Raw genomic sequence first — 25,066 nt, 5'->3', positions numbered from 1 at the left:
AGACTGTTTTGTCCACTTTTGGATTAAACTAATACGATTTTAATACTCTTAAGCATAGGGAAAGAATCCTTGTTATTTCTTTCTTATTACTGATATCTGTGGTGTTGCCGATGTTGGGATAAAGTAAGTTTTCTGCAAAGATGCTGCTGGTATAGGGTTGAGGGTTTGTTGTTTCAGGGCTGACAATGACAGAATGAGAAGCACATGACCAACATAGCAAATAGGCTATATTTTCCGAAACAAAAAAGAATGAGCTAATTGAGTTGTATGGGGAAGAGCATCGCAGGGAAAATGTGTGTCTTCAGCAATGGGACTTTAGGCGAAGGTAAAATACTGCAGATGCCGGAAATCTGAAATTAAAGAAAACAAATGATTCTGGAAATGCTCAGCAGATCTGGCAGCATCTGATGAAAGGTCATCTTGAGCTGAAAATTTATTTCTCTCCTTGGAATTTTGAAACTTGACTGAATTCCTCATGGGGACTTTTCTGTTATCTGGCACTCCAAGCAGAGATGGGGCCTGGGAAAATCTGCACACCCACAGTTTTCCAGAGCACTGAGTCTTCAAGTGCTGTTCACCAGTGGGAGCGCTTTCTGTAAAATTTTAAAACTGGCCCTATGTTTAATCCAAGCTCTCGTTTAGTACTGAAAGCAAAGCAAGTCATGGGGCTGGATTTTACATGGTGCCATATTCCCTGCTCCCCCACCGTCAACGAAAAGGTTGGCTGGGAGCCCGTCCACGATTAAGCGGGCTGCCCTGCAGCCATTTTAAACTCAGCAGGGCATTAATTGGCTCAGGGCGAGACTTCTGCCCCCGCCTTAGAGAGCTGGCAGTCAGTCTGACAGGCCAGCAGCTCAGCAATCCCAACAGTGTCAGGCTCAAGAGGTGGCTACTGCTGGGACTACAACCAAAACCCAAAGAAGAGATTATGGAAGCCGGACTGAAGGTAAGTCCAAGGTATTGGCGGGTACGGTTGGCAGGCCTCAGCGAATGGATCGGGATAAAGGATCGAGTAATCTGTTTTAGTGAATTTGGTTGAGGGATAAATATTGACCAGGACACCAGGACCCTTAAATTACTCAGAGGGATGATACCCCATCAAAAAGACAGCACCTCTGGCTGTGCAGGATTCCCCCAATACTTCCCTGGAGTATCAGCCTGGACTTTGTCCCTGGAGTGGGATTTGAAACTGAGTTGAGAAAGCTACCACTGAGCCACATCTGATACTAGGCAGATGAAGGCAGTCACCTTTTTGATGGAGGTTTGTACAGATGATAGTGATGAGGGTGATGCATGTTTCTGTGTAACGTGTAGTACCCCAACTAATGGCAAGAGAAAACCACATAAAACTCACGAATTATTATGCATTGAAAGTAACTGTTTGCCTTAAGACTCTGTCTTTTCACTATGCATAAACTTCTAGGAAGTATCTAAACTAGCACGCTCCCAGTTGGTGTTATTTCAGTTAAATGGATGACATTTAGAGAGCAACAGTGAGTGCAGGGAAGCATGTGTAATGAATCTGTAAGATTGTGGTATAATTGATCTACCATGGTGGGGCTGCCAATTTATAAAGGCTGTATGATTTTATGTTTTTCGAAGTGAACATAAATTGGATCCCCGAAAGTTCAACTTATTAAGGAGGTGAGTCATTTTAATCAAGGTGGTTCCAGGTTCAACTGGCCTGTGCTAACATAGCTGATCTTTGCTGAACACTGGAAAACATAGTGCAGTTAACATTGGTATCTCTGGGTTTTAGATTGGAAGAAATTGGTCGCGGTTCAACGCTCCTAATCACTAATTAGACAATGATTGCCTGTTCAAAGAGAGAATTCTCTAAACTATTCCATTGTCTTATTGTAAGTATCACTGTTGTACAGTGTATTGTAATGTCCTGATATTACATATTTACATATTCAGGAATGAAGATCAGATTTTCCTCTCATATGTTGAGTTATGGAATGAATGATGCTCTGAAATAATAAGATCCTGCATCTTTCCATTTGTTATTGTTTATAATCAGGGAACAGTCGCCATCTTTCAGGTCTCCAGACAGCCGGGTCCGATTGCGGAACAGTGGTAACTCGTGATTGTCTTTCTTCTTACATGAACAAGAAAAATATGCTTTGTTTTAAAATCAAATCACATTGCAGATCTGAGGTATTTTGGATTGGAGGATTGTATGGTTAGCACCAACTGAGCAGTGCACTGATATTGGAAATTCTCATGTAAGTAAATTCATGAGTAATCGCAGCTTGTTTCAGTGGCAGACTATTACGGGTACGTCCTGCAAATAACAAAGCATAAGGTTTTAGTGGAAGAGAAACTATGAAAAGAACAATCCTGAAAGTCCCTGCCTCAGCTTATCCACTGCTGAAGCCCTCGTCCATGCCTTTGTTACCTAAGATGCAACTATTCTGATGTTCTCCTGGCAGCCTTTCCATTTGCCATCCTCCATAAATTCATTCAAAATTCTACCGCCCATATCCTAAACAGCACAAAGTTCTGTTCACCCATTACTCCTGTTTAACAATAAAGTATGTTGGCTCCAGGTCTGGCAATGCCTCGATTTTTAAAAATTCTGCATTTGTTTTCAGGTCCCTCCTTTGCCTAGTTCCATCCATATCCCTGCAACCTTCTCCGTCCACAACCCTCTGAGGTTTCTGTGCTGTGTTGGGTCTGGCCTCTTCTGCGTCACTGATTTTCAGCGCTGCACCATTGGCTGGAACTTCAATTGCCTCAGTTATTAACCCTGGAATTTCCAAGCCAAGCCTCCCTTCCTCTTGCCTCCTTTAGGATGCTCCTTAAGATCAACTTACACTTGTCTTAATATCTCCCCATGAGGCTCAGTGTCAAATATTATTTAAGTGATCCTGTGAAGCAGCTAAGGACATCAATTACACTATATACTGAAAGTCGTTGTTGTTTATAATTTATATAAATGACTTGGATGAAGGGACCGAAGGAATGGTTGCTAAATTTGCTGACAACACAAAAATAGGCAGGAAAGTAAATTGTGAAGAGGATGTATGGAGGCTGCAAAGTGGCATAAATAGGCTAAGTGAGTGGACAAAGATCTGGCTAATGGTGTATAATGTGGGCAAATGTGAGGTTGTTCATTTTGGCAGAAAGAATAAAGAGGAAGCTTATTATCTAAATGGTGAGAGATTGCAGAGCTCTGAGATTCATGGGACCTGAGTCCTCACAAAAGTTTAGTATGCAGGTACAGCAAGTAATTAGGAAAGCTGATAGTGTTATCATTTATTGCGAGGGGAATTGATTACAGAAGTAGGGAGGTTATTCTTTAGTTGTACAGGGCACTGGTGAGACCACATCTAAAGTACTGTGTACAGTACTGGTCTCCTTATTTAAAGAAAGATGTGAATGCAATAGTAGCAGTTTAGAGAAAGGCTACTAGACTAATAACCAAGAATGGGCAGGTTGTCTTATAAGGCAAGGCTGGACAGGTTAGGCTTGTATCCACTGGAATATAGAAGAGTAAGAGGCCACTTGATTGAAACCGTTAAGATCCTGAAGGGTCTTGAAAGGGTGGATGTGGAGAGGATGTTTCCTCTTGTGGGAGAATCCAGAACTGTTTGCAAATAAGGGGCCACTTATTTAAGACAGAGATGAGAATTTTTTTCTCTCACAGGGTTGAGAGTCTTTGGAATTCTCTTCCTCAAAAGGCAGTGGAAACAGAGTCTTTGAATATTTTAAGGCAGAGCTAGATAGATTCTTGATTAACAAGGGAGTGAAATGTTATCGGGGTATGCTGGATTATGAGGTTGAGGTTATATTCAGATCAGCCATGATCTTATTGAATGGCGGAGCAGGCTTGAGGGGCCGAGTGGCCTACTCCTGATCCTAATTCATATGTTCTGACTTGCATATCTAATAAAAGATGGGTAGCCTCGTTGGAGTATGCAGGAATTGAGATACAAAGTTCAAACTGATTTTTGGCTCTCTGCAGCATATAATTGACCTTTTATACCAGGCGAAACCTTTCTTGCAGCAAATCTGCAAGATCTTTGTTGTTAAATATAACTATGCTCTGTTACAGATCCCTATTTTTAACTTGTGAATCCCACTGCTCCCTTCCCCCACCCATAGAATATAATTATTCAATACTGACCATCTCCTGTCCTATCAGAAAATCATTTCTTAAAGTTAAGTTGCTTCGGTTTTGGCCGCTGCAAAGAAAATTGTGAAAATGTGCGTAGCGAAGCAAAGCTTTCATATTTATTAGGATGAAAACCTCACAAGCGACTCCAAAAATTCTATTCAACTTTACCTGACCGCAGCTGAGGATCCCTTTGAGTAATACTGGAAAGGTTATGGAAATCAGGAAGTAGTGACTAGATCATGCCAAGTTTGAGCTTTAAAATTCTGATGACTGTAGGAAAGACAGAAAGCGGCAAGGAATTGCATACTTCAGAAGTCTTGGCAAAAATAGACTTGGAGTTGAAGGCTGAGCAACATAGGGAGCAGGAAATCTGTGAAGCACTGGGGACTGTATATATATTTTTAAAAAAATAATAATTTGGAGGCATACATCTTCAGAACCATGTGAGGGAGGAATACTGTCAGGATCAGAATTTCACTGTGCGTCCAAAGGATTGCCTGACAGGATAAATTCCAAAGCTGGTCACAAAGGTCAAACAAAATGGAGCAATGGAGGAAGGTTTTTTTGTGATGAAAACAGAGATTAGAGTTGGTGGCTAATGGTATGTGAAAAAGGTCAGCTTTGGTTTAGTAAAGACAGTAATTGCATGTCAGAAAAGAAGGAGGGTGAAACAGAAGATTCATGCGGGTTGCAGCAGAAGAGTTTGGCACAGGACCAGAAGGAATAGCTATTGGATTTTGTATGTTTTTTCTCCTGCTAATTCTTTCCATCATTATTCATACTAGCTGCTGCTGGAATTTTTTTTAAAAAGCACCATACAAAGAGGTAAGTAAGCGGTGATGAGTGTTTTGAGCTTTGAATTCTGCTTCACTCTGAAGCTTTCCTTCTGGCATCATTGATGTTAATGATTTGGGAGGAGCTTGCTACCAATCGATCAAAATGGTGACAACTTGTCCATCAGGCTACATCATGCTTTAAGTACAAACACCTTAATGTTGAGGCCGAGTGCTGACAGAGAACGAAAGGGGAGGAAGCAAATCCCGCACTCCGGTTCCCATTATCTGTGGCGCATTCTGCTCAAAGATTTGCAAGTTGAGAATTGGCCTGTTCAGTTGCATGACCCATGGAAGAAACTTGCAATCTTGAGCAGACATCATCCTTGACCCAAGGGGCAGTCGGCGACTTGGTTGACTTCCAGTGGATTCCTTGTGTCCGATGGAAATGGAGTGGTGACCCCTCTATTCTTTCATTCCTGCACAACACCCTACCTCATGTCTTGTCAATTACCCTGGCAGGGAGTTGTGAGCAGACTAATGACATGTTCACGTAAAAAGGAATTCATAACAGAGACAGTTGGGAGCACAGTCTGTTAGATTTAAAAGCTGTGGAAGAAATGGGTCACCTGTTGTTTTGCTTGGCATGGTAGTGAAAGAATAATGAGAAAAATAAGATGATATAGATATTATGAGGCTCATTATTCCTTCAGGAGTTATGTTACAGAGACAAGATAAGCATTTGTGCATGGCCAACAAATGTATCCATCTCTTTGGTATTTGACCACTACCTTGGGACTGGTACTAGACATGTCAGTGATGTCCTTTTATATCAATACCTCTGCTTCCTACAAGACAGGTCATCATGGAGTTGTGCCACCTGCTGCAATATAACCTGCAAACAACATCTGGATCGAGAATATCTTTCCAAAGAAATTAACACTGTTGCAACTTGATGTTTTCATGTCAGAGGATGCATCCTAGGAGCCATCTCTGTGACACAGATCTCCCCTTTTCTAACAGCATCTTAAACCTGGTGCCGGGTCAAGGGAATCTCCAAACATCCAGTAGCAGTGAGGTCAGCAAGCATAGTAATCAAACTTAAATATTCTCACACACAGCAAACCCAGGAAATTAAAAGCACGGAATCCCTTCGCTTTGGTTTAAATTTTCAGAGAGTGAAAGAAATGATTATGATTGGATTTAGGTGGAAGCTATAATAAAGATGAAGGGTTGAATTTTCAGTCCCTCGGGGCTGGGATGACAGTTGGGCAGGTGTAAAAGTGGACACCACAGCAGCAGCACCATGCCCATTGTCTGTTTGCTCCCACCCACCTACACTGCCCGTTTGCCCGTGGGCCAATTGAAACCCTTAAATAGCCTACTGATGTCTACTTAAGGAGCTCCTCTTGTTGCCACTAGGATTTTTAATAGAATTGGAGAGGCTCATGCAAAGCATACAGGCTGCCCAGTAAAAGCTGACAGTCTATTGCCCAGGCTGGTTGGGGGAGGGGGTGTGGGGGTGAGTTCCGCCTCAAACCCATTAAAAGCCAGATGGCCATTAAATGACTGTAGAATGAGCCAGCCAAGAGCAAGTAGACTCGTCCACGGCTTTACTCTGAGGGAAGCAGACACCAGCTCCACTGTAAAATTCAGCCGGAAGTATAAAAAAAAGTGGAATTTTTTTATCATAAGAGAAATTTGACATTTGACAAATATAAAATTAGTATTTCAGGGTCTGTGAAAATTATGAAGTTAGAAACCCAGGTATACCTAATTCAATGAGGTGCAACTTTCTCAAGGGTTTTTCAGTGAGGCTAACAACATAAGAGTGGAAGTTTTTGTCAATTCACTGTTTAGGTATTGCATTCTGGGAGGATGTCAACAGTGTACTCTCGGCAGGAACTAGAATTACCGACAACAAGTTCTGTTTTTTCACTTTGTGCTGGGCATGTGGAAACTCCTGAAATTTCTCCCAATTGCCGGGAGTAAATGTTGGCAAACGTCGACAGTTCAACCTTCATTACCACCGAAAATTCTGTGAACGTTTCCGGTCAATGGCCTTTTTGTCAAAATGGTACGTTCTCCCTGAAGGTTGTGAACTTGAAATGTTAACTCATTTTCTCTCTCTACAGATACCGTCTGACTTGCTGAGTATTTCCAGCATTTTCAGTTTTTATTTCAGATTTCCAGTGTCTACAATAGCACAGGTCAGCAAGTAGCACAGGCAAAATTTAAAAATGCTTCAAAAATTTTCAACTTCCCAAAGAGAGCAAGTATTTTTTGGCACCAGTTTACAGTCGACCATCTGCTGATGATTCTCTTTTCACATATCTGCCACACGCAACTGACAAAATTAAACATTTACCTTTAGCTTGCACTTTTAGCTAATACTCTCTGCATAATGATTCAGCCCCTATTGCCCAAGGTAGCAAAACAATTCTTCTCTTGCTTTGAAGGCTCACTGTTATCAGCTTGGCCCAGCCTTGGTATTATTGTCTTTGAATCATAAGGCTGTGAGCTCAACTCCCACTCCAAGATTTCGGTGCATAATCTAGCCTCACACTTTCGTGTTGTACGAACCTGTGCTATGTTCCTGGAGGAACTTTAAGTTGAGGCACTTTCTATGATTCAAGTGGGCAATTTGAAGAACAGTGCAAAGCTCTCTGATGTCCAGACCAACGTTCGCTCTTCCACCAGTGCCACCAATTATTCAATTCATCTGACTGCTGCTTGTGGGACTTTGCTATGTGCAAATATGCTGAATAGTGTCATGGAAACTTTTGCATTCACCTATGTTCAAGGGGACACAGCCTTGGTTTAATGCATCTTCCAAATGACAGCACTCTACTAATGCCACATTGCCACATTCCTTCAGTGCTACACTGAAGTCTTAGCCTGGTTATGCACTCATATGTTGGAGTGGGACTTGAATGCCGAAAGACAAGTGTTGCTATTGTGCCAAGGTTGACACACTGATCTCAAGATATCTAGTTAAATTGGCTGAACATACATCACTAGAGTTTGTTGCTGAGGAGACAGTGCCAAGAATTAAACAGATTCAGTTGTGTAAGGCAGGGAGTGGTTCATGAACTTTGCATATTGTAAACACCAACTGGCACTAAGGAATCTTTTCATTCCTCTGCCTGAGGGCTCACTAATTCTATTGACATTGAAAGAACTGACAAGACATATATGACCCATTGAGACAGAGTTCCAGGTAAACTAAAGACTGAATGCACCCAGTCCCTCCAGGAAGGTTAACTATTGGTATAGTAATGGAGAATATCTTCAACAGATAGCTCAAATCTTAGTGGCCTTGATATTACTTGAAGGACCGGTCATGAGGTAGCCATGCTCATTAGGTAACATGAAACCCAAGCCCTTATAGATAGGCAAAGCAAACAAAAAATGTCCCCAATAGACATCGGAGCTATTTTGAATCATTATCCAAGAAAACACCTCTACCTCAGACTGGTTTTGACCTGGTAATAATTTCTTAGTACAGATTCCACCCTCTAATCCAATGGCCTTCTGCATTTGAGAAAACAAAGCTAAGCCTGAAGAATTTACCAGGGGACCATGAAGCCCATTGGATAACTAATTTGACTCCATGAAGAAGACTGTTAGGGATATTGTAGAATCTGCATGTTGTCCACGCTTCAATGGGATGGTAGACTAGACTCTTAACAGCCAGTAAAACCCTCTTGCATTAGTTCAGAATGCCCCAACAACCTATTGGAAATAGGAGAACCTTGAGGGGCAGGGTAGGAAGGAGGTTGTAACGTGAAGAGCTGATGAATTAAATGCCTCTATTGGATCAAAACTCCAAATACACAGAAGCGTCTTAAAACGTGTGTTGTCTAAAGCTTCAGTCTACTGAATCTAAGTTGTTGCAGCTCTCAAATTAAAATCTTCACCTAGAACTTATCAGGCCATATCACCATGGCCTACAAGCACAATCGTCCAGGTCAACATACATAAAATATACAGTCCTAAAATGGATGTGATTACACTTTGTCCCTAGAGATTTGACAGTACCTTTGCTGACTTGACAATGCTATTTCAGGTCTGTACCAGGCATGTTGGAGATTCCTGATTTGCTCATTTTGTGAGTTCAACAAGATAGATGCAGTTGCCTGACAAATGAACCAAAAAGGGTTCTATCCAAGTTAGGATGGTACTCCATAAAACCCACAAGCAGAATTTGCTAATTAAGCACAGAAACTGGGAAGAGCATTTTTTTTTTAACTGCTGGCCACCCCGATCATTTTGTTTACAGGATATGGGCAAACCTACCAAGGCCATATTTGTTGAACACTGCTAGTCTCCTGAGAAGGTGGCTGGTGGCTCTTCTCCTTTAAGCCACTGCACTACCTGTGCTGATGGTGGCCCATAATTGTGTTGGGTAAGAAATTCCAGGACTTTTGGCTGATTTGTCATGAAGGAATGATGGTATACATCTGACTCAGGGTGCTTTGTGACTTAGAGGACAACTGTGGACCATAGCTGCTCAAAAGCGCTGTGAAATCTAAGGCCAGGCATCAATATTTGCATCACATAATAATCCAGTCAAATGAATAAAAATCGGGCACAAATCATTTAAATATTTAAAGTTTCATTCCAGAAATTGTATAACAAACTCTTAATTACTGCAGTTGGCTGGGCTTTGGCTTCAGAACGAACCAACGCACTGTGAAGTTTCTAGTCTGGAGCTCCAGAAATGAATCAAGATTCTTGATTTATAATAGAGTCGCTCTTGACATTTCTTGTGTTCTTTTCAGGTTGTCCAACCAGATTGAGAAAATACCTTACTGTGACATACCTGCTGAGCTGCTTAAATGAGGAATGTAGCTTCCTCAAAGTTATGAATGTATGGATATTTGTCTTTTTGGATTACTTATGTAGGGAAGTGTAATTTGCCTCAGCTCTTGTTGATTGTACGCTCATGGATGCGATTAAAATTGACACCCATTGTTTTGTTGATGAGGCTACAGTCTACAGAGTGGGCAAGGTAAAGAAGTTAGCCATAATCCATGAAGGCTTGTAGGCAGCACTCTCCATTAGAGAGAGAGAGAGAGAGAGACAGTTGGTTCTATAGCTTGAGGAGGGGTGCTCTGCATCAAACATGGGGCAATGTAAGGGGGCAAATGTATAGAGTGGCTATTTTCCAATTTGAGCAAATTCAACCAGATAAATAGAGGTAGACAGGGGTGGGGGGTGGGGGGGGGGGGGGGGGGGGGGGGGGGGGGGGGGGGGGGGGGGGGGGTTTGGTGAGGGAGCGGAGGAAACTAAAAGTGGACTTTTCCATCCTGGGACTAAATCCCGTGGCGGGGAGGGGGATTGTTTCCCGCTGAGAAGGCTGCTGGGAATTTGCATAAACCTGGCCTCATTAATTGTGTAGTCGGGGATTTCCTGGCATATGGCATGGCAAGACGAGTCAGATAGTTTGCATTCTTCCATCATACCCCAGCGCCATTTTTAAAAGGCACATGGACATAGCTGACCCGCTGTTGAAGATATAAGATGGAAAAAGACATTTTGTTGAAGCTTTTCATCTTGCACTCATCAGGACAATCGCAAAAATACCAGCATCAGGGGAAGCAAAATCTTGATACTGTATGAGAAGAGAGTGCTGATTGATTGACAAATGGACTCTGACTGGTAGAGGCGTTGCCATGGAGCATGTACCAGTTCATGGTGACTGACAGTTAAGTGCCGAGCATCATTTTAACTGCCAACATGTAGATGCTATGTTGGTCCAGACTTGTTCTGGATGGCGTGATTTCCTGCTGGCGGTGGAGGTGACCGGGAGGGGTGGTGTAACCCTGGTCAGACCCTCAGCCGTGTTCCATTAGCAGGATGCAAATCGGTTTCTCGCTGGCCTTTGGCGGGAATCGTAACCTGCCACGATGGGCGGGAGTTTAAGATCCCGCCGTCATATTGCACCGGCGGGAAACCGATTGTTCAACTTTCACTGCATTGTGTCCCCCACCTCCCCCACCCCCCAGCCCGCTATTAAATTCACGTAGTGGGGGAAGGGAACTGGAAAATTCCACTCTAAGACTGAACAACAACTTGGACTTAAATAGCACTGTTAACAGTATAACACCCAAATGTATTTCACCAGTGTCATTGGACAGAATTTGACACCAAGCTTCAAAAGGTGATATTAAGGTAGGTGACCAAAAGCTAGTTTTACAAACTATCTTAAAGGACGGCAGTGGGTGGCGAGGCACTGTGGTTAAGGGGGGGGTGGCGGGGGGACTCAGTTAATAGCCTTGTTGATGGGTCGAAGCCACGTAAGTCCACTGTTAGGGCTAAGACCACTCGACCCATTTTATGATATTCTGTCCCGGCAGCAAAACCTCATACTGTGCATTTTTGGAATTTGAATGACCTGTGGAATTTTTCATCATTAAAATGGATGGATTTCTGTTGCAGCAGTTCTGCTGTTTTGATGTGCTTGAACGTTATTGCTTGTCTATTAGTCCCAAGCATGAGCTAGATTTATTTTGATTCAATGCAAAGACTTTATTAGATAAATGTGAAGAAAATTCGGCATTTAGGTGAAGTTCAGTACAGAAAGTCAGGGTGCTGCTGTAGGTTGTCAGCGGGTTGAAGATTAATCTGGAACATAAGAAGTCTGAGAAGATGGAAGACTTGTTTAATACTTGATAGAAACCATTTTTCAGTCTCCTCAGGTGAGTTTGCAGTCCTTTGTTTTTGCAGGGATATTATAAATCAATGCAAAAATTAAAATATGGATCCAGTTCTTCCATTCTCCGGAGGTTTATACCCTGGTGGTATCCCGGAAAACGCTCTGGGGAACCCTCTGGAAGTCCCGCTGCATGGGAAATTTTCCAGGAAGTTTCACCTTCCTCTGGACAATTCTCCTGCACCTGAAAACCTCTGAAACTCCGATTTAAAGTTGGTAACTTCAGTTGGTTCCAATTCTCTTAGCAGAATAGTTACACAGGAAAAGTTAGAAGGATTAAAGCCAGTTCTAACTCCTGGGTGACTGACACCTTGGCCACCCCCTTCCTCACTCTGTCACCCCCTGACTAAACCACCCACCCAGAACCCCCACTGGACCCCTCCAACTAGCTCCCCCAGCCCCCAACTGGCCGAATAACTCCCCATCTGATTACCCGCTCACGCCCCGCCCACCTGATTACCCCACCTCCTGATCCCTCCCACCCCTGACACATGACAACCCCTCACCCGCTCATCTCCCCACCCCCACTGACTAAACCCCCAACTACACAACTACCCCCCACCTCCCAACCTCCACTATCCCTGATCACCTCCACCCCATGACTAATGTCCAATCCCTGACCCCCCCACTCTGACTAACTGCCCGAATACCCCCCACCCCCTGACCATCCAATACACCCCAAACCCAGGCTACTCCCAATCATCCGAACCCCAACTAATCCCTCCCACCCCACAACTAAACCCTCACCTCCCCAACACCAACTACCCCCCCCCCCCCCAAAGCTAACTTCCCCATCACCAACTGACCCCAGCATACCCTGTCTACACCCCCCACAGTTCAACCATCTCTCAGGAAATCTTGGGGGTAGCATGTGACACAAGTCATGGTACATGTGCATGTAGCAAAAGTAAATCACAGGAATCAAGTAGCACAAAAGCACATTGATAAAACAACTGCTCAAAACCATTAGGATCACAGTTACTACTTCAATTTCAAAAAGGTATTCTGGTGCACCCCAAACCCCCTGACCACCTAACTAATCCCCACCCGACAACCACCCCCCCCCACCTTGCATCCTCTGACCACTCGATTTATCCTATCCCCTGCAACCATTTACCTTACCCACTTACCTTCTCTTCTAGCTTGCCAAAGTGGCTGGGATGTTTAAACTGACTGGTATACGGCAGCTAGAGCCATAAAACGCTGGTGTGGCTTCACTGCCCTGATGACCCTGCACTGCAAGGAAAGCCTCCAGGAGCAGCTGCACTGCACGTTTTTTCAGCAGGTCCCAGCTGGGAAATTTGGAGGATAAATGTGCAGCTCCAAACTAAGGTAAATGAAAAGGACTGGACTATGATTGCCATTCCATGGACGATTGGGCCAATAGCGTATTCACTTCCACTTGTGCTGGATCGGAACAGAACTGGAATCCTTTGAGTGGTTTTAATTTTCTTTAATAGACTGTAGACAGGGAAGAAAAAAAAATGTTGCATTTCACCAGTGACAGTCTTGATTGAACTTTCATCTGTGTCAAAAGGTCCGTGGGTTCAAACCCCACTCCAGAGAGGAGCGCACAGTCTCATCAGTGCAGTAGCGAGGGAGAGCTGCAGTGTCGGGGAGTACTGTTTTTCAGATGGTATGTCAAGCAGAGGTCCTGCCTGCCCTGAGTGCACTGTTTAAAGGAAGGACAGCATGTCCACACATTGCCTTTTCCAGCTAAAAAGCTTGGGGACAGCCATTCTCTGGTTCATTCCCTATGGCAATGCCTTGACCAATCAAAGTCGACCTGCCTGGGTTGAGTTTAAACAAAAGCTTGGCAGTTAACTGATCCCTGGCACATTCTCCATGGCAACATTTCTACAAATCAGTCCACTTGCAGTCTCTCCTCATGCAGTATAAATTGTTGTTTCCATTAGAATTGGTACTCTTGTGACAAAACAAAAACAGAATTACCTGGAAAAACTCAGCAGGTCTGGCAGCATCGGCGGAGAAGAAAAGAGTTGACGTTTCGAGTCCTCATGACCCTTCGGCAGAACTTGAGTGAGTCCAAGAAAGAGTTGAAATATACCCTGATCCACTTCTCCATCACCCCCTACTCCTCAACCCCCTCCTATGGCACCACCCCATGCCCACGCAAAAGATGCAACACCTGCCCCTTCACTTCCTCTCTCCTCACCGTCCAAGGGCCCAAAACTCCTTTCAAGTGAAGCAGCATTTCACTTGCATTTCCCCCAACTTAGTCTACTGCACTCGTTGCTCCCAATGTGGTCTCCTCTACATTGGAGAGACCAAACGTAAACTGGGCGACCGCTTTGCAGAACACCTGCGGTCTGTCCGCAAGAATGACCCAAACCTCTCTGTCGCTTGCCATTTTAACACTCCACCCTGCTCTCTTGCCCACATGCCTGACCTTGGCTTGCTGCATTGTTCCAGTGAAGCCCAACGCAAACTGGAGGAACAACACCTCATCTTCCGACTAGGCACTTTACAGCCTTCTGGACTGAATATTGAATTCAACAACTTTAGGTCTTGAGCTCCCTCCCCCATCCCCACCCCCTTTTCTGTTTTCCCCTTCTTTTTTTTCCAATAAATTATATGGATTTTTCTTTTCCCACCTATTTCCATTATTTTTAAATATTTTTAAATCTTTTATGCTCCCCCCACCCCCACTAGAGCTATACCTTGAGTGCCCTACCATCCATTCTTAATTAGCACTTTCGTTTAGATAATATCACCAACTTTAACACCTATGTATTCTTTTGTGCTGTTGTTTGTGACATCTTTTGATGATCTGCTTCTATCACTGCTTGTTTGTCCCTACAACCACACCAACCCCCTCCACTTCTCTCTCTCTGTCTCTACCCCCCCACCCACCTTAAACCAGCTTATATTTCAACTCTTTCTTGGACTCGAACTCAAGTTCTTTCGAAGGGTCATGAGGACTCGAAACGTCAACTCTTTTCTTCTCCGCCGATGCTGCCAGACCTGCTGAGTTTTTCCAGTTAATTCTGTTTTTGTTTTGGATTTCCAGCATCCGCAGTTATTTTGTTTTTTTTTCAGTACTCTTGTGAATCTGTCCTGTGCGTACAACACTAAAAGCTTCAACAGCATCTTTCATTTGTTTAGCAATACGTAAGGATAACAGAGTTCTCCTGTTGTCCTGACCAGTATTTATTCCGGAATCAACACCATCAGAAAAAAAGTCAACTAGTCATTTATTTCATTGATCAAAGCAAAATACTGCGGGTGCTGGAAATTTGAAACAAAAACAGAAAATGCTGGAAAAACTCAGCCATCTGAAGAAGGGTCATATGGACTCGAAATATTAACTCCGTTCCTCTCTCCATAGATGCTGCTAGACCTGCTGAGTTATTCCAGCATTTTCTGTATTTATTTCATTGAGGTTGGTGGGAGATTGCTGTGCACAAAATGTCTACTGTGTTTCCTATATTACAAAAAGTGGTGACACTTAACACATCGTTGACTGAGAAATGATTGTCCTGAGGTTGTGAAAGGTGCTATATAAATGTAAATGTTTTATTTCCTGTATTACATAGCATTAAATCGTATTAATGCTGTTTGAGTCCTACTTGTCATGTTTTAATGCACATTTTTTTAAATCTTTTGTACCAGAATCTCTTTTTGAAATTTTAGGAAGTAACTGTGATCCTAATGGTTTTGAGCCATTATTTTATCAACGTGCATTTGTGCTGTTTCTTTCCTGTGATATACTGCTGTGATGGTACTTTTGCTTTAGGTACATGTACCATGATTTATGTGCCACACACTGACTCCCAAATTTTTCTGAGAGATGATTGAATTGTGCTAATTGCACCTCAGGAACAATATATTGACATTTGAGTGGGCTTAGCGCAGAGCCACCAGAATAAAACCAGTGTTTAGAGGGTTAAGTTATGAGGATGGAGGTGGTGGTGGTTGGGGGGTGGAGGGGCCGGGTGGTTGGGGTGGGGCAGGGGGGGGGTGGTACCTTGATTACATCTGTGTTGCCCATCAGAGATGTGTGCACATTGCTTTGTCTTGCATGAATCAAGAGGGATTTCCTTCTCTTCATGTCTCATGATTCTGTTCTAATAGTTGCTGGCATGAGACCAGTAGCACAGTCACACAGGTCACTCATTGATCTCCTGAAAGCTGTCAAAACACCTTAAATTTTAAAGTAATTTTGCTCCTCCAGAGGGAGATGAGAAATTTTGATGTACATCTAGCTGCTATGATCTGGAACACACTACCCAAACGGATAATGGAAGCCGATTCAGTAGACCCTTCCAAAGGGAATTGTATATATACTTGAAAAGGAAAAATTTGCAGGGCTTAGAGGAACGAGCAGGGAAGTAGGACTAATTGGATAGCTCTTTCAAAGAGCTAGTACATTAATGACGGGTTCCTTCTGTGCTGTATGACTTTATGGTGCATTGCATATGTGATAGCATGACTAATCTCCATGACTGAATTAATATGGCTGTACTCTGTCACCTTGATGGTATAATTGAAAGTGGACTATTCGATAATCAAATTGTAAGTTCCAAGTTTTTATTTTTACAGCATGCTTATTGGAATTAGTGCTGAATTAGCACTGAAATTGCCAAAAAAAAAAAGCAAGAGCAAAAATAAATTGGCACATCAGATGGAATGCAAGTTGTACAGAGAGGTCCCATTGTTAGACATTGTGAAGATTCACTATCCCCGTACCAGGCAGAGCTATCTCAGAATGGTGAAAGGGATGTACCTAAAGAGACTGAGGCTTATCAGCATGACTGTGTGTGAGCTCTGTTCACCTTCAAAAAGACCTATTAATGAGATGTTGCATCTGTCTGACATTGCCAGTGACCCTCAGTTAGTATGCATTAGGCTTCACCCAGGTGAGCACCGGGAACATCTGCTGTGTTGACCACTTTCCTCAGTACAGATATATTATTCAGCTGTGCCAATGATCTTGCTGCTGATTAGTAATACCAATATGAAGTGGCATAAGTCTGGTGTGTTTTTTTACTCCATGGGGGTAATTGCTTACATCTGTGTGTTGCCCATCGGAGACATGTGCACATTCCTGTGTTTTGTACGAATCAAGAGGGATTTCTTTCTCGTCATGTCTCATTCTTTTCCAAGTTGCTGGCATGCAACCATGAGCACAGAGCCCTGCAGACCAGCCATTGATCTCCTGAAAATTGTTACAACACCTTAAATTTTATTTTTTTTTTCTGCCATTGTTACAGGTAGGTAACCCAAGGTTGGAGGGATGGCTGCTGAGAGAGCTTGGCTACCTTTCACCCTGGCTCATGGCACCATTACGTCAATGAGAAACAGGTGCACACCATGGGAACAGTGAAGCTCATGCTGCATCTAGAGTCATTATTTTTTTTAATTAAAAAGTGAATTTATTGAGAGTTCTAAATCTACATAGAAGATTGATTAAACAGCAGGCAAACAACAACACAATATTCAGCTTACATCAAACTTTGAATCAATCAAAATAACAAAGCTTTTAAAAATTAATCAAAATCTTTCCCAGAACATGAAATGAATCTTGGAAGATTGTAAAGTGAACCTATCACATAGTTATTACATTGAGGTATGGTGGGCTGAGGGAACTCAGGTCTGTAGAGACTCTCCCCCCGCCGACTCCCTCACCATACTCAGAATAGTAGCCCTCCCAGGCAGGAGAGTACAAACATTACCCATAGCATTAGTCAAACACCCATCACCTGAAGAGCATCTGTCTATAATCCACATCAACAACTAAAGCACGGTACGATTCTACCCCATACCCACCCCTGAGAGCTGACTCACTTTATTAACGCGCGCACACTCACATCAGGGGAAACTCTGTCAGAATACTACAGACAGAAGTTTCTTTAAAATCACTGTGCTTTAGTCTGGCTTCCAATTCTGATGGTCAGAAATGACACTGACCTTTCATGGCACAGGATGGAGCTGGTTCCCATCATACAAACACATGCAAAACTGAAGAGATTGAGAGAGGTTTGCAAATCTGTTCAGAATGGGTAATAGGTGAAACAATCCTGACACGTGTCAAACTGGAAGGATTTGTCCCCCGTGTGCGTTTGCTGATTTTTCCAGGAGGTCATCTTAAGAGGCAAGTCCCTGTTCCATCTCCTGGCCCCAAAAATCAATCTAATATTTAGCCCCCAGGTAAGGGACGTTTCAGATATTAAACTGATAAGAACAGATACTACACTTAATCTTAGCCAAAAGGCCGATAAGCATTTTAGCCTGTTAAATGCCTTGACTGACCAGGGAAACGCTACAGTAACAATACCACCAATTTTTCAACAAATAATTTTCATCTGCTGTGTGCTGTATAGCGCTTGCTCTGCCAATAGGCAGTGTGTTGCAAGATCAAGAGCAGGATACCAAAGCCATAACAGAGCATAGTGATAAAAGTGACAGGAGGAATTAGCTGCTGAACAATGAATCAAGAGAACCGATATTGATTCAAGGTGCCTTTCAGTGAATGCCAGAACTGCATTATTTCTTAATATTGTGAAGTGCATTTGCAAATCCCACAATCCAGCTTCTCATGACATTTTCTAATACAAGTCCTCAAATAATTCCAGATTTTGCAGAGCAATATTGACAGCCTGTTGAGATTTTGATGGCTCAAACATTCCTTTATCAAAGAGGCATACACCATGGAGGACAGTACAGCAGCTGTCAGAAACATACTCCCATGCGTGCTGTTGCAGTCGGCAGTAGAAAGAACCTATCATTCTTTATGGATCTGGTTACTGGGTTCCTCCCTTTCTTCTCCAAACTGTACAGTTGCAAATTATTACATATCTGGTCCCAATAATTCGTGTAAAACTCTATTTTAAGCGGGGCATGATAGTGCTGAATTCCTGGGTGCTGCAGTAGAGTAAAATGGGCTTTTACAAACACCACCATTTACTTCTCTCATGCCCAATGTGACTTACTGCTTTGCTACCTTCAGCCTCACTGTCTTTCTCTTCTGATATGTGTAGCTGTGCTACTATGTAGCAGAAATATAGGTTGTGAATCAATCTTATCAGCTAGGGATAACTTGGGTTCCATGGCTATACAAACCCCACAAATCAATAATTCATCATCTTCATCAAAACTTTGTCCTCCCATGTTCATGTTTCAGCACTACTTTCATTGCAGTATATTCCAGGTGAAGCTACTGTGGCATATGTGACAACAATAGGACAACAGTATGAATCCATTTTATAAATTGGCATTTCCAGTATGGAGTTTCCCAGTATGGGAGTATATCTCAGGAATTGGAGTGGAGTATCCATATCTGAATTCCTAACCTGTATTTCCATTGCATGAGTTTCTTCACCAGATCATGGTTGTTTTCTAAATGCCATGCCAAGTGGCATGGGTGACCATGGTCTTCCAAACTTTCTGATCATAGCAGCTGTGGATGACCACACTGTTGGAGTTCTAATTAAGCGCAGTAGTGTGATGACAATCCGGGTCCGGTTGCAATTTATAGATACCTGTATGAGATGTTGACAGGAGTGTTTCCAACAACATACATGCTGTTGCATTGATGAGGAGTGTTTGCACTGACCGTACTTGACTAAGAAAAACATACATAATGAGGCTTGGCTGAGAGTCCAGACAGCTATTAAAATACCAGAACACCTGTTCCCCAGAGGAAACATTGTTTGATTGACAGCTCAGGCTTTCTGCAGCCAATTTCACAGTGTTTGTTGACACAAGTTAATTGGTTTCAAGGGTTTGTGTTTTGTGGTTTTGGAACTTAAAAGGGCTTGGATGATTGACACTTTTATTAGCTTGGTCAAGATTTACTTCCAAGCATAAGAGAAGTATTGGCTGAGTCAATGAATTACTTTTTTCAAAGGTTTTTTTTAATACATCCCACTATACACAGTGGTGTTCTTTGGTTTTAGAACATTTTTGAACATACATTATAAAAGGTACCCTCATGCAGACCAGGGTTCATGACTCCTCCTAAGGGGCTGTGAACTACAATTCTTTAAAAATCTGGCCCGACTCCGTGAAATTTGTAGAGGACTAGGAGATACCTATCCCCGCAATGTAGTTGGCCAGATTGGGAGTGCCGGATGCGAGTTCCTGACAGGAACCAGCCTGCATCCTTTAAAAGAACACCACAAAATTAGAGATCCTGGGAACAGGGTCAGGAATCTCGCTATCGGGACCTGCCTACCATTTTTTAAAGGGCTCCCACCAACCTGACTGAATGAAAATCCAGGCCATTAATTCTGTTTTTCTCTCTCCTCAGTTGCTGCCTGCCCTACTGAGTATTTCCACCGTTTTCTGTTTTTATTGCTGTGTAAGCTTCCTGATAGTAAATGTTTCTGACCAACATTCCATGCACTGCTTCCATGCAAGTACTGCATTTAGAACCAGAAAATGATGCAGCACAAAAGTAACCTATCGTGCTTGTCTTAGCTTTTTGATAGGACCATCTAATTTGTCCCGCTCACTACTCTTTTCTCATAGCCCTGTATTTTTTGAATGTTGTCATTGAATTTACTTCCACCACAAAGGACTATGTTTTCTTGAGTGGAATTTAATGCCCTCCCCTGAGTTTGATGGAGGCGGTGGGTATTTAATCAGGCAAGATGGTGACAGGGGGATCATGCCGTATTCCTGCTTCTGTCCCAATTAAGTCTGGGCCTGGAGGCTTCTGGATGGCCTTCCTACCCTGCCTCCAATTGATGTGGGAAATGAATGCCCACTTAAGGGCCTCATCCCACTGCTGCTAATATTCAGTTGCCAAGCGAGAAACCTGACAACCGAACCCCATTGTGATTGCTTGCAGGCCTCTGGTGGGTTGGGGGGGGGGGGGGGGGGGGGGGGGGGGGCGGGTGGTGATGGTCAAGTGGCAGGAATGGTCCCCAGCCATGGGCAGGGCAGTCGAGGTCTGCAAGCAACCCCATCAACCAAACCCTGCCAGGGTTACTCGCCATATTCCAGGGCGGGGATGGAGGGGATGTCCCTTGTTGTCAGGCACTCCTGTTCGAGAGACCCATCATCGGGAAGAGGTCACCCTCCAAGAGCCACCGCCTGCCCTGTGGCCCCCATCTCACTATCACTCATCTGTGGCCTGTATCCCTTGGCAACCTTGGGCTTCAGGTGGATCATTGCTGGCAGCTGCCACCACTCCCAGTAGCTCTGCTGAGCAATGAAGAGCTGCTGGCCTCTTTTTGGTTGCTACTGGCCTCTGGTTGGCAGCTTTCGGTGGATGGGACTCTCATCCCCTGGATCCTTGATCCCGGGAAAGGCGTACCGCTGCCCAATTAATTAGCGCTCATTTCAGTGGGCCTTTCCAATAAGAGGCGACACGGGGCTCCCAATGGCTCTCCAGCCAGTGGGCGCAACTCCTGTCACCTCCATTAAATACCACCCTTTGAGTCACCTTTGGTCTTTTGCCATTCACCTGTAAATCTGTGTCCTCTGGTTACCAGCCTTCCTGCTCCTGGAAACAGTTTCTCCTTTTTTCCTCTTAACACAACCATTCATGATTTTGAACATCTCTATCAAATTTCCCCTTCTCCTTAGAACAGAGAAGGCAGGTTAACAGCCCCGATCTCTATCTCTCCACATAACTGGTGTTCCTCAGGCCTAGCATCATCATAGCAAATCTCCTCTGCACCCTGTTCAAGGCCTTGGCATCCTTCCTAAAATGTGGTGCCCAGACATGAATACACTTCCCCAGCTGAAGCCTAACCAGTGCTTTATAAAGGTTTACCATAAGGTCCTTGCTTCTATTCCTCTATTAATAAAGTCAAGGATCTCAGATGTGTTTCTTTTTATCAGCCCGTTCAACTTACAAATTACAGGATTTATGCATGAGAACTCCCAGGTCACTCTGTACCTGTGCCTCATTTAAAATTGTATCATTTAGCTTACATTGCCTCTCCTCATTCTTCCGACTAAAATGTACTACTTCGCAATTATTTTTGTTAAACATAGTCTAACACCTGTCTGCTGATTTCACCAGTCTGCCCATGTCTTCCTGAATCTGTTACCAGCCGCCTCATTGCTTACTGTGTTTCTGAGTATTGTATCATCTGTGAACTTTAAAATTTTGCCCTGTGTACCCAAGTCTGGGCCACTAATACAGATCAAAGAGAGCAGTATTCCTAGTATTGACCCCGGGGAACACCGCTGTATGCTTCGCTCCAGTCTGAGAAGTAATTGTTTCGCACGACTCTCTGCTTTCTGTCCCTTAGCCAATTTTGTATCCATGCTGCCAGCTAATTTTGCTAAATAGCCTGGATAGCTAACCCACTCTTTCTGCTCATTATTTCCTGACTTTAAAGGATTAAACTGTTTGCTGAGAGGACCACTTTTTACATGGGTACTCAGGGAGGTGTTTATCTTGGAGAGCAGAATTCTTGAACTCTGACATCTTCTTGATGTCTTTCCAACTCCTGCAGGTGCAGCAGACAGGATTCACACTTTCTGCCATTACCTCCCCTGTGTGCTGCACCAGGCACTTTGGGGAGCAGTCTACTCCATGCATGCTTCTCGACAGACCTCCAGTACCCACCCTGTAAATTCCACACTTCTAACCCTGGTGTGCTACATTTCACAGTAGCATTAGTCAGTTAACAGCTGACTTTCCTTACACAGTGCTGTTTCAGCTGCTTAAATGCCTCCTATTCGCATTTCACAACTGAATGAGAATTATTGAGTGTTCCTCTTCATTGACTGGCCCACAGTTTGGATGTTAAAATGCATGCTTCAGGCATCCACTGAAAAGATAGAAACTGAACACAAAGTAGCTTTTTTTTTAACTTTCGAAAGAAAGCTTAGTTTAATCATCACAGCGATTTATATTTAAAAAAAAAAGACTTGCATTTACGTAATGCGTTGCATGAACTTAGTTTGTCCCAAATTTTTGAAGGGTAGTCACTGTTGAATTGTAGGAAACATGGCAGCCAATTTGCTCACAGGAAAGTGCCACAAATGCCAATATGGTGACCTGTTTTAGTGATGTTGGTTGAGGAACAAATATTGAAAAAGAGAACTGGGAGAACTCACCTGCCCTTCTTCAAAATAGTGCCATAGGATGTCTTGCATCCCACTGTCAATGGTAGATGGGATCTCACTTTAAAGCCTTATCAGAAAGGTGGCACCTCCAACAGTGTAGCCCTTCCTCAGTATTGCACTGAAGTGTTAACCTGGATGGGTGTGTCAAGTATCTGGAGTGGCACTTGAATCCACAACCTTTTGACTCTGAGTTGAGAGTGCTACCAACCAAGATGTTGCTGACACATAAGGTTGCTTAAGATTCATTGTAGGCACCACGTGGAACATGTTCTTCTTAAAGTGGAAGAACAAGAACTCGATTGATAATTCCTACCCCTCATCATTGGAGAACAAGAGAAATCAAGAGGTCATCGTGGAGATCTGTCTATCTCATTGCAATAATGAGAACAAGGTCATAAAACAAAATCCTTTTTTTTAGCTCGAGTAAGAAGCTTTTGTTATGTCCGTGAATCGTGAGCGTGTCCTGGTTTTCTAGATGTCACCTGCTTTCTCTCATTTCCCAATGACCTAAGACAGTAAATCCAACCACCAGGCCGCTTGTGCCGACAAAAACAAATAGTGAGAATGGAGATCAAGAAATATGAGGGAAAACTTCTTCACCCAGAGGGTGATGGGTATCTGGAATTCGCTGCCTGGTTTGGTGGTGGAGGCAGAAACCCTCAACTCCTTCAAAAAGCACCTGGATCAGCTCCTAAAGTGCTGTAACCTGCAAGGCTATGGGACCAGTTGCTGGAAGGTGGGGTTAGAAAAGGTGGCTAGTTTATTTTTATTTTCGGCCAGCGCAGACACAACGGGTCGAATGGCCTCTTTCTGTGCTGTAACTAAACAGTAAAGCAGGAAAAGATGAAGAATACACGAATGCCGTTTGGCTGCTGATCTCGGTGTGTGAAACAAAAATGGCTGCTCTTTTCTGACATATTTTTGTGAGCCAATGCCTCGGGTAAATGGCTTGTGGTTGAAAATTTCACACTACGGTTTAGTCCAGTATTTACAACCTTAGTTTACTAACTCCTTAGGGGAACATATGCCTTTTGAAGTTCTCATTGTCTTTAAGTCAAATCATTTCCGAAAACAAAATGGAATCAGAAAAAGGAACAGATTTTTTGTTTTTCAGAAATACAATCTAAATAGTGTTTATTTAGGAAGGAAATTGAAGGAGTGATTACAGAACCAGCACCTCAATTGGATGTAAAGGCAACAGCATAGAGGGATGAGACCTGGTTTAAACTGAAATTTCATCTGAAACCCTTATTCCTTTTAAAAATAAAGCAATTGGGATATGTAGCATTGTTCATAACCTCAAGGCATCCCAAAGTCACTTTACAGCCAATGAAATACTTTTGAAGTATAATCACTATTGTGGGAAATACAACAACCAATTTGCAAGGTCCTGCAGTCAGTAGTATGATAATGACCACATCACCTGTTTTTCATGATGTTGGCTGAGGGATAAAAACTGACCAGGACACCAGAGAGAACTCCCCTGCTGTTCTTCGAATACTGCCATTGGATCTTTTACCTTTCACCTGAGAGGGCAGATGGGGCCTCTGCTTAATGTCTCACCTGAAGGACAGCACCAGGTTGGACTGGCGTGTTCAAAGGCTACAACACAAAATTATATGTTTGTGGCCTGTTTCATCTGAGAAGCTGTAGAGATAAATATGAGAAATATGAAACGCAGTTTACAATGTGGATGGCCCATGACTTGGGAATGTTTGAAGTAGTCATTATGATGTTAAAAGTGGAGCATGTGTCTTGGAGCCCAAGCATTGAAATCCCTCATCTTTGGCAGCACGGAATTCTAACCAAACAAATAATTTCAAGAGACTCTTTCCTCATGTTATCTCGCTTGAAACTGGACTGGAGGGCCCACAGTTTTGCCATTGTGATTCAGATATTTCATATTTTCTGGTGTATTTTCAGAAATATTTTGCTCTGTAATGCTGCATAGAGCGATGGAAAAAATATGTAGCATGGATGTTATCGCGCTGTATGAAGCTGCTTTAGATCCGATGCAACAAACATAAATGAGAAATCAGATGCTGAGTGCAGCTATTCCAGATCTTAAAAAAAAACCTCTTCCTTTGACACTGATATTATTGGTGTTGACATCATGTTGCATGTTGTGTGTATAATCCATCTGGAGCAAATTTGTATTTGCATTGTTCTTTCATGTTTCTTTACCGTTTTCCCTTCAAAATGAAAACATTTAAATTGAGAGAAAGAAGCCACATGTAGCTGAACTGATTAATCTTGCCACATTCAGATTTAGCAAGCCCACTTTAAAATAAAAGACAAAATACATCCAGTTTAAAAAAAAATTGCAAGCTATGCATTTTTTCAAAGCTTACTTTTAATCAATGTGAAAACATAGTCTTGCTAGATTAGATTGCATTCCAA

The 25,066-nt window shown here is 43.0% G+C and overlaps 1 protein-coding gene and 1 pseudogene across 1 annotated transcript in view; one reads left to right on the top strand and one right to left on the bottom strand.

Annotated features, from left to right (window-relative positions):
- adamtsl3 (ADAMTS-like 3) overlaps window positions 1-25,066 on the top strand; it is a 604,254-nt gene that overhangs the window by 148,901 nt on the left and 430,287 nt on the right. The gene's annotated exons all lie outside the window — the stretch shown is intronic.
- LOC121270079 lies at window positions 17,696-17,861 on the bottom strand (annotated as a pseudogene).

This window comes from Carcharodon carcharias, chromosome 26, assembly GCF_017639515.1.
Source record: "Carcharodon carcharias isolate sCarCar2 chromosome 26, sCarCar2.pri, whole genome shotgun sequence".
NCBI classification, from domain to species: Eukaryota; Metazoa; Chordata; class Chondrichthyes; order Lamniformes; family Lamnidae; genus Carcharodon; species Carcharodon carcharias.
The sequence above is the reverse complement of the archived record's forward strand: the minus strand, read 5'-3'. Positions and strand labels throughout refer to the sequence as shown.